The sequence below is a fragment of the Amblyomma mixtum genome, chromosome 3, assembly GCF_055824585.1.
Source record: "Amblyomma mixtum isolate Tamu chromosome 3, ASM5582458v1, whole genome shotgun sequence".
Classification (NCBI taxonomy): domain Eukaryota; kingdom Metazoa; phylum Arthropoda; class Arachnida; order Ixodida; family Ixodidae; genus Amblyomma; species Amblyomma mixtum.
In genome coordinates, this window is record NC_143014.1 from 305,058,960 (window position 1) to 305,066,681 (window position 7,722).

Genomic DNA, 7,722 nt, shown 5'->3' on the forward strand with positions numbered 1-7,722 from the left:
ACCAGTACCTATTCTCAAATCATCAATGACAGATTACCAGTCCCCCTTGAGAGAAAAACATATAATAGCTGTATCTTACCGGTACTCACGTACATGGGGCAGAAACGTGAAGGCTAACGAAGAGGGTTCAACTTAAATTTGAGGACAGAGCAGATTGCTGTGGTGTAACATATATTAGGAATTTTGCAATAGAAGTATGAACTAAAGAAGTTTGGAGAAGACGACGACGATGACGATAAGCATGAAGTGTATTAACCCAAGTTCTGGGTGAGCTGGTGAGCTGGGAAGAGATGATTGGTGGAGAAGAAAAGACGACGACGACAAGGCTGACGTGTACCAACGCTAAGGTTATAAAAGCGCGAGGTACAGCGTGCCACGGGAGGCAAGAACAGAGAGGTTCCGGCGGAAAAGGAACAGTCCTCGGCTGGAAGAGCAACGCCGGCTACTGCTCCGACGTTCTCGAGTTATACGGCGTCGCACCGTAGACTTCCTGCCGTTCCTGAGCCCATTCCGGGGAGTCAGTGGCTGGCGCAACCATCTGCTACGGCCAGGGGCTCCTCCAACGCTGTTGCCACCCATCGGGGTGATTCCCACAAGGCCAACATCGCCAGCATCGCCTAAACGGGCACTTGGACCGGGAGCTCGTACGACGCCGCCAACGACGCCGCCAGCGACGCAAGCCTAAGCACTTCGAACACCACCTCGACGCCCGCTACCTGGGTGTCACTGACTGGACCCATGCAACGCTTCTTCAGCCCCGAACCGTGAACACGAACGCCAAGCGCTAGTAGACTAGGTGTTCCCGGGTCGTGCATTGGTGGTGGGTGTTTTGCGTTAGTTTTGTGTGCTAGTGTTTGTGTTGCATAGGGTGTATCAAATGTTCGTCTGTGTGGGCTGTTACGGGCTGGGTAGCATGACCAGTTGTTGTGATGCAGGGTAGCGTGGTTGGGCCAGAGAATGGACGAGGAAGGATGGAAGTTGACATTTGGTGACTAAAACACAGATTTTCGGACATTTTGAAGGAACTTATTTAAATATGATGCACAAGGGCAAACACTTCAAGAATTAAAAGTTCATAGCATCGAGCGACTGGATGAGCCTTGTCGCCAGGGCCCAGAGCGTTCGTTCTCACTTAGTGCGCTGGTTAAATTACCTAGGGCTCCGCCCCTTCACCAGGCGGTGGCCAATTCAACACGAGCACAGATCGGCACAGCACAGCAAGCGGAGGAACTCGTTGCAGAGTCCACGCGTGGGAATTGGCGAGGAGGAAGCGCAAGTCAGCAGCATTTTCGCACTGTAGTGCAACATTACTGCAAGCGGCACGTGTATACCGAGCACAGGTGAGGCGTGCTGGCGCCGCGAGCCGCCACTGCGGATGGCTCTCTCCGATTCTAGCCGGCTCCTGTCAGACACGGTTAATTGCTTGAAGACACCGTTCCCTTCTTCCCGTCGTCTGTCCATCATCGGTCGCTTCTTGCGGGGAACCAAAGGGAAGGTCGTTCGCACCGAGCCGAGCGTGGGGAGAACTCCACAGGCTATTTCCCAGCCAGTCATCCTTTTAGTGGGGTCATCGTGGGGCCAAACGAACTGTCGAAATTGCCGTTGCTGTCGCCGCCACCGTGGTCATCCCGGCCTATGGAGTCTGCACCTTAATCCTCTTCGGCTCGTGTGCAACCCGTTCGTGACAGGATACACCTGTCGCCTAGTCCATTCTATCGGCCCCAGTGTTCTCCGGGGATCCGTTACAAAGTTAAGTGGCGAGCCTGCCAGGATTAATTTCCTTGTTTTTTTTGCTTTGTCTTGGATCTTGCCAATCCATCAACGGCAGAAAGTATGGATTTGGCAAAAACGTTACAACTGGATCTCAGGCTAGGTTTAAGCAAGGAAGAGGCGATGCATCTCTATGACGAGAAGGCAAAAAGGCAGAGAGAGGGAAGGGCGCAAGCACGCGCAGACGCTCGCTAGGCAGAAGTGCGGGAGGCTAAAAGAGCTCGCGAGTCAGATGAACAGGTGAAAAGGATAGAACGGGAGGAAGAGTTCCTTTTGTGGAAGCAGGCGCATATCGTGGGAGGATATGAGGAGATCACGGGCGATGATCAGCGTTCCTTAGCGGGTACAGAATCTCCTAGACCGGCCAGAGTTTGTCCAAGAAAGCTGATGGCTCCTTTTGATGACGAAAGAGATAATTTGGACGCATATTTGCAACGATTCAAGCGGATAGCTTTGGGGCAAGGCTGGTAGCGCAGTGAATGTTCCACGGCGTTGAGCATGTGTTTCGTCGGAGAGGCGCTGTATGTGTTTGCGAGGATGCCTGCTGCTGAGTTCATGGACTACGAGAAAGTCAAGAAAGCACTCCTCAAAAGATTAGGCTTACGGAAGAGGGTTTTCTGTAAGAGATTCCGCACCGCGAAACATGAGGATTCTGAAACCGCTAAGCAGTTTTCCTGCAGGATGACCAACTATATCTTCAGGGGGCTTGATATGTCAAACACAGGAAAGAGTTTTTAAGGGTGCGTGACAAGCTGGTGACAGAGCTGTCTTTAGCATGTTGCAGTCCAAAGCTAGCGCTATTCCTGTAAGAAAGAAAGTTGTGTTCATTGGAAAAGTTTTCCGACACTGCAGGCCGATTCCTCGAGGCTCAAGGGCTTAGAAATATGAGTAAGGCAAAGGAGGAAACTGAAAAGGTCCTAGAGACAGATGCGCCAAAACCAAGAGCCTATGGCGGTGCATCTAAGGCGCCCGTTCGGTGTCTCCTCTGTGGCAAGGTGGGACACATGCATTTGGCTGTCGGACTAGTAGCGTTGCCCAAAAGACACAGGTTGTGTGTCAAGGTTGTAAGAGGAAGAGGACATACTGAGGATGAGTGCCGATATAGAACGCAGGACCGAGATGCATGCGTTGTCGACTCTCGGGTGGAACTTATCACAGCACCTGAAGTTCCACTGCTGAAAGGAGAGCAAACGCCGCTTGAAAATGAGGCGATGAGTGGAACACCCAAGTTGAAGGCAGCAATGCCAGTGGTGTTTCGGCAAATAGGGGACCTTCCTATATGTGTGCTTAGAGACAGCGAAGACAACACAGTTTTGGTTCGGAGAAGCCTGGCGAACGACGAAGATCTTACAGGGGAAGCGTCGGCCGTCACTCTTGTAGATAGCACAGTCAGGTACCTTCCTGAAGCCAGGATTTTAGTGTCGACGCCATATTATACTGGACAGGTGCGTGGAATGCGTAGAACAACCAACGTACGATCTCATCTTGGGAAACATTACGGGTGCAAGAAGTGTCGAGGACCCCGATCCCAAGTGGAGGATGCTCGACGTTGAGGAACACCCAAAGAAAGAAAGGTCCACGACAGCTCAGGCGGGTGATGGCGGATCAGTGTCTCGTCGACAGTGAACACAAGAGCTCAAGTGATATCCCGAGCAACGCAGCGTCCGCTCTCTACTCCCGTTACGATGTGTCTGAGCGTAACAACGAGCGAAATCGAAATTAGGCAAAGAGGAGACCCGAGAATTAAAGCCTGCTTCGAAAGAGTTGGGGAAAACGTGAAAAGAAAGAGTAGTCGTACGTGATTCCAATATCAATTGGAAAACGGTCTTCTGCACAGGGAATGCATATTTAGCTCGGGAAGGCGGGTCCAACAGTTGTTGTTACCGAAAGATATGCGAGAGACAGTGTTACGCTTAGGACATGACGCCATTATGGCCAAGGTGTTCACTAAACGGTGTCTAGGATCATCGAGGAGATCTTCTCACCAGGTGTCCAGAGTGACGTCAGACGCTTTGTTCGCTCGTGTGACGTGTGCCAGAGCACAGTTACAAAGGGGACAGTTGGTCCCGTAGCTCTAGGCAAGATGCCAGCCATCCACCTACCGTTTCAAAAAGTGGATATTGACATTGTGGGCCAATCTCTCCAGTATCCGCCAGAGACAATAGATATGTGCTTACCCTGATCGACGTGGCCACTCGTTATCCGGACACTATTCCATTGAAGACTATTGACAGTATCCAAGTGGCGGAGGGTCTTCTGGAGATGTTCTAGCGTTATGGGTTCCCGGGGGAAATTTTGAGTAGCGGGGCTAAAACTACACGTCAGAACTTTTGAAGGAGGTCAGCCGCTTTTTGTGAGTAAGGCAGTTACTAAGAACGGCATACCATTCCATGTGTAATAAGCTTGTAGAGCGATTCAATGGCGCCCTCAAAAATATTATCAAGAAAATGTGCCAAGAGAGACCTACTGATTGAGATAGATACCTCCCAGCCTTTTTGTTCGCTTACCGCGAAGTACCGCAAATGAGTCTTGGTTTCTCGCCCTTCGAGATGTTTTTTCAGAGAACTGTTAGAGGTCCACTTACAATACTCAAGGAGCCGGGGGCTAATAAAGAGATTGCGTCAGATCTCAACACAACATACAGATTGGTTCTTGGGTTGCGGGACAAGTTGGAGGAAGCTTGCAGGCTTGCACATCAAAGCCTGGAAAGGGCACGCGAACGCTATAAGGGCTACTATGACAAGAAAGCCACTCACGGAAATGTGAATCCAGGCGACAGGGTTCTCATCCTGCTACCCACGGATCATAATAAGTTACTAATGAATGGTAGGGCCCTTACCTTGTGACCTTGTGACGCAGAAGAAAAATGACATGGATTATGAATTATTGATAAATAACGCCAAGAAGGTTTTGATGCAAATATGAGTAAAAAGTATGAAGAGTTCCCGTATGGTACGCACCCAAGGTAGAATTCTCGGTAGTGGCAAAGGAGGCAGATGATGTGTCCAAGGTGCCCACGTGCAGTGAGAAGAAAAGTGTAGGATGGGATAAGGTAATAATAAACCTCAAGACAGGAGATCACAGGTAAGGGTCCTATACCAAAGCAAGGGGGATGTGTTTTCGGATGTGTTGGGCAAAACTGATCTCATATGTTGCAAATTAGATCTCTCTACAGATAGACAAGTCAGTGTGAAACAATACTCAGTACATTTAGTAGTTCAAGAATCAATTGAAAATGAGGTGCGGGAGATGTTGAAGCTGCGTGTGACTGAGAGGTTGTGGTCAGCATACAATGCGCCTCTTGTGGTTGTCAAAAAGCCCGATGGTACTAACCGACTGTGTGTAGATTTTCTTCGGCTAAATAACATTATAGTGCCCGATGCGGAACCTATGGCAAGAGCGGAAGTGGTGTTTGCTAAGGTAGCTCACAAAAAGGTTTTTTCTAAATTTGATTTAGCTAAAGGGTATTGGCAAATACCAATGGAAGATTCGTCGAAAGAGAAGACTGGCTTTTCTGGCGCTGCATGTTTATTTCAGTTTAAATTCGTGCCTTTTGGTTTGAAGACAGCATCCGCAATATTCACGAAGCTGATGATGAAGGTTGTAGATGGACTCCAAATTGTAGGACACTATATTGATGACATCCTTGTGGCATCAGATACGTGGGAAGAGCACGTAATTACGCAGGAAAAACTATTTCACAGAATTCAGCAAGCCAGGCTGACCATAAAACCGGCAAAGTGTGAGGTGGGCTTTGAAGCCATTTTCTCGGACTCAAGCTGGGGATGGGGCGCATCACGACGAAAGACGACATCTTGGTCAAAATACAGCAAGCCCGGACACGGCGACCAGGAAAGAAGTACAGTCGATCCTGGGTTTAACAGGATACTACAGGGGCTTTATTCCCGATTATGCTCACTTAGTTGATCCGCTTGTCGAACTCACTAAGAAGGGGCAATCAATAAGCTGAATTGGACTGCTGAACTTGAGAACGCACTCGTGATGTTAAAATGGCGTATGACAAAACCGCCCATTCTGCTTGCTCCGAATTTAGATTAAGAATTTGTTCTTCGCACTGATGCATCAGAAAGAGCATTAGGAGCTGTAATTTTGCAAGAAGAGAATCGCAGGCTACATCCGGTATTTTTTGCCAGGAAGAGGTTATCAACTAGCGAACGCAACTGCTCCACTGTTGAAAAGGAATGCTTATACGAACATATATGTATATACGAATGCTTATACGAGAAGGAATACTATACGAACGACGTGTATAGTAGGCTTGTTCAATGTAGGCTGTTCAATGATGCGTACGCGACCCAATTCCGTTGGTTGGTTGGTTTATGGGGTTTAACGTCCCAAAGCGACTGAGGCTATGAGAGACGGCGTTGTGAAGGGCTCCGAAAATTTCGGCCACCTGGGGTTCTTTAACGTGCACTGACATCGCCCAGTACACGCACAGTGCACATCGCACAGTACAGGATTTCGCCTGCATCAAAATTCGACCGCCGCGGCCGGGATCGAACCCGCGTCTTTCGGGTCAGCAGACGAGCGCCGTGACCACTGAGCCACCGCGGCGGCTATCCAATTCCGTGTCCCCGACTACGCTACGCGGACAGAGACGCCAACTCGCTGATAGACTCGGCCAACTTCACCTACGCGCTGGACGCTCCGCCGTGCTCGGGAGAGGAGACTGTTGGTGCGGTGAACTCGGCGGCCGCTCACTTCGCCGAGCGTGACGTCATCAGCACCAGTTGGGGAGCTGGTACCAGCTGGCTGAAGACCTTCACGCTATAGGTCGTCTTCCTGCTCGCCAGAACGCCCACGGACCCCGCGCTAGAAGACAGGATGACCCATGAGAACCACAGGTAAGCACACCCTATTCATGAACAGGCGAAAGCCTTTAATGGCTCATACTGTCGTGACCAAGACCTGTTAGCAAATTTGTCCGCGTTTTAGATTGGTCAAAATGGTCGTGACGTCACTGCGCGCGAATTTTGACGGGTGTCCACCGAAATATGTGAGAGTTACTGCGCAATTTCCTTTCCTCAAATACAATTTTCGACCGGTGTCCACCGAGATATGTGAGACAGTTACTGCGTAATTTCCATTACTCAAATACAATTTTCATTCTCTTCCTTACGGCCGGTCTTTGTTCTTTCATTTCACTTCCTCCCTTCCTGTACGGTGCGGTTCAGGTGTCCACCGAGGTGACAGAGAATTACAGCGCCATTTCCTCTCCTCAAAAAGCGTTGCGTTCAAAGAGCAACGCATCGCGCCGAACGGGTGGTGGCGTTCCGTGGACTCCCTGGCAGCGCTAGAACACGCTGTCGCGTTCCACTCCTAAAGACAAAGATTAAGCGTGATTAATTGGCAGTTAACTAATGCACCAACAGAATGTGAAGTGAACAACCGCGTAGTAGAATGCAGCACTCAGGCTTTCGCCTTTCACCACTTTAGCCGCCAAAGTTCCTCGTAATTTTTATACCATAGAGTTATATGAACTCTAGCGAGAAAGAGGCATAACACTCTCATGCACACCGTCTAAACTCCTTCTAGCAGGGGCGGCAGCCATTACATTGACGCCTCTGGATAGCCTACCGCTTGGACGGCCCAATTGCGGGACATACGGAAAAACTTTTGACAAAAGCATTTTTCAACGGGCAAGACCTTATAAATGCAATTTTTTTTCACATATTTTAAGATTTCACTACAACATTCAACATATCCGCACATCTTCCGTCGGCAGTCTTGCATTTGTTTGCTATTAACGTTTTTGCTATCGTTCAAACATTCCCTATTTGTTTTCTATTGTAGTCTTACTGGCTCGATGCGAAAGATGAAAAAAGTTTAAAAGAAATATTTTGGTACGTGTTACAAAAATATGGCCCATCGCCTTTTCTATTCTCATAGCAGTAGCTTACAATATTCAAATTTTTTATCTAAGAATATTGG

General features: G+C 49.0%; 1 pseudogene; it reads left to right on the forward strand.

The window, feature by feature from the left end:
- Positions 1-1,830: 1,830 nt before the first annotated feature.
- LOC149355461 (uncharacterized) lies at positions 1,831-6,564 on the forward strand (annotated as a pseudogene).
- The last annotated feature ends 1,158 nt before the right edge of the window (positions 6,565-7,722 follow it).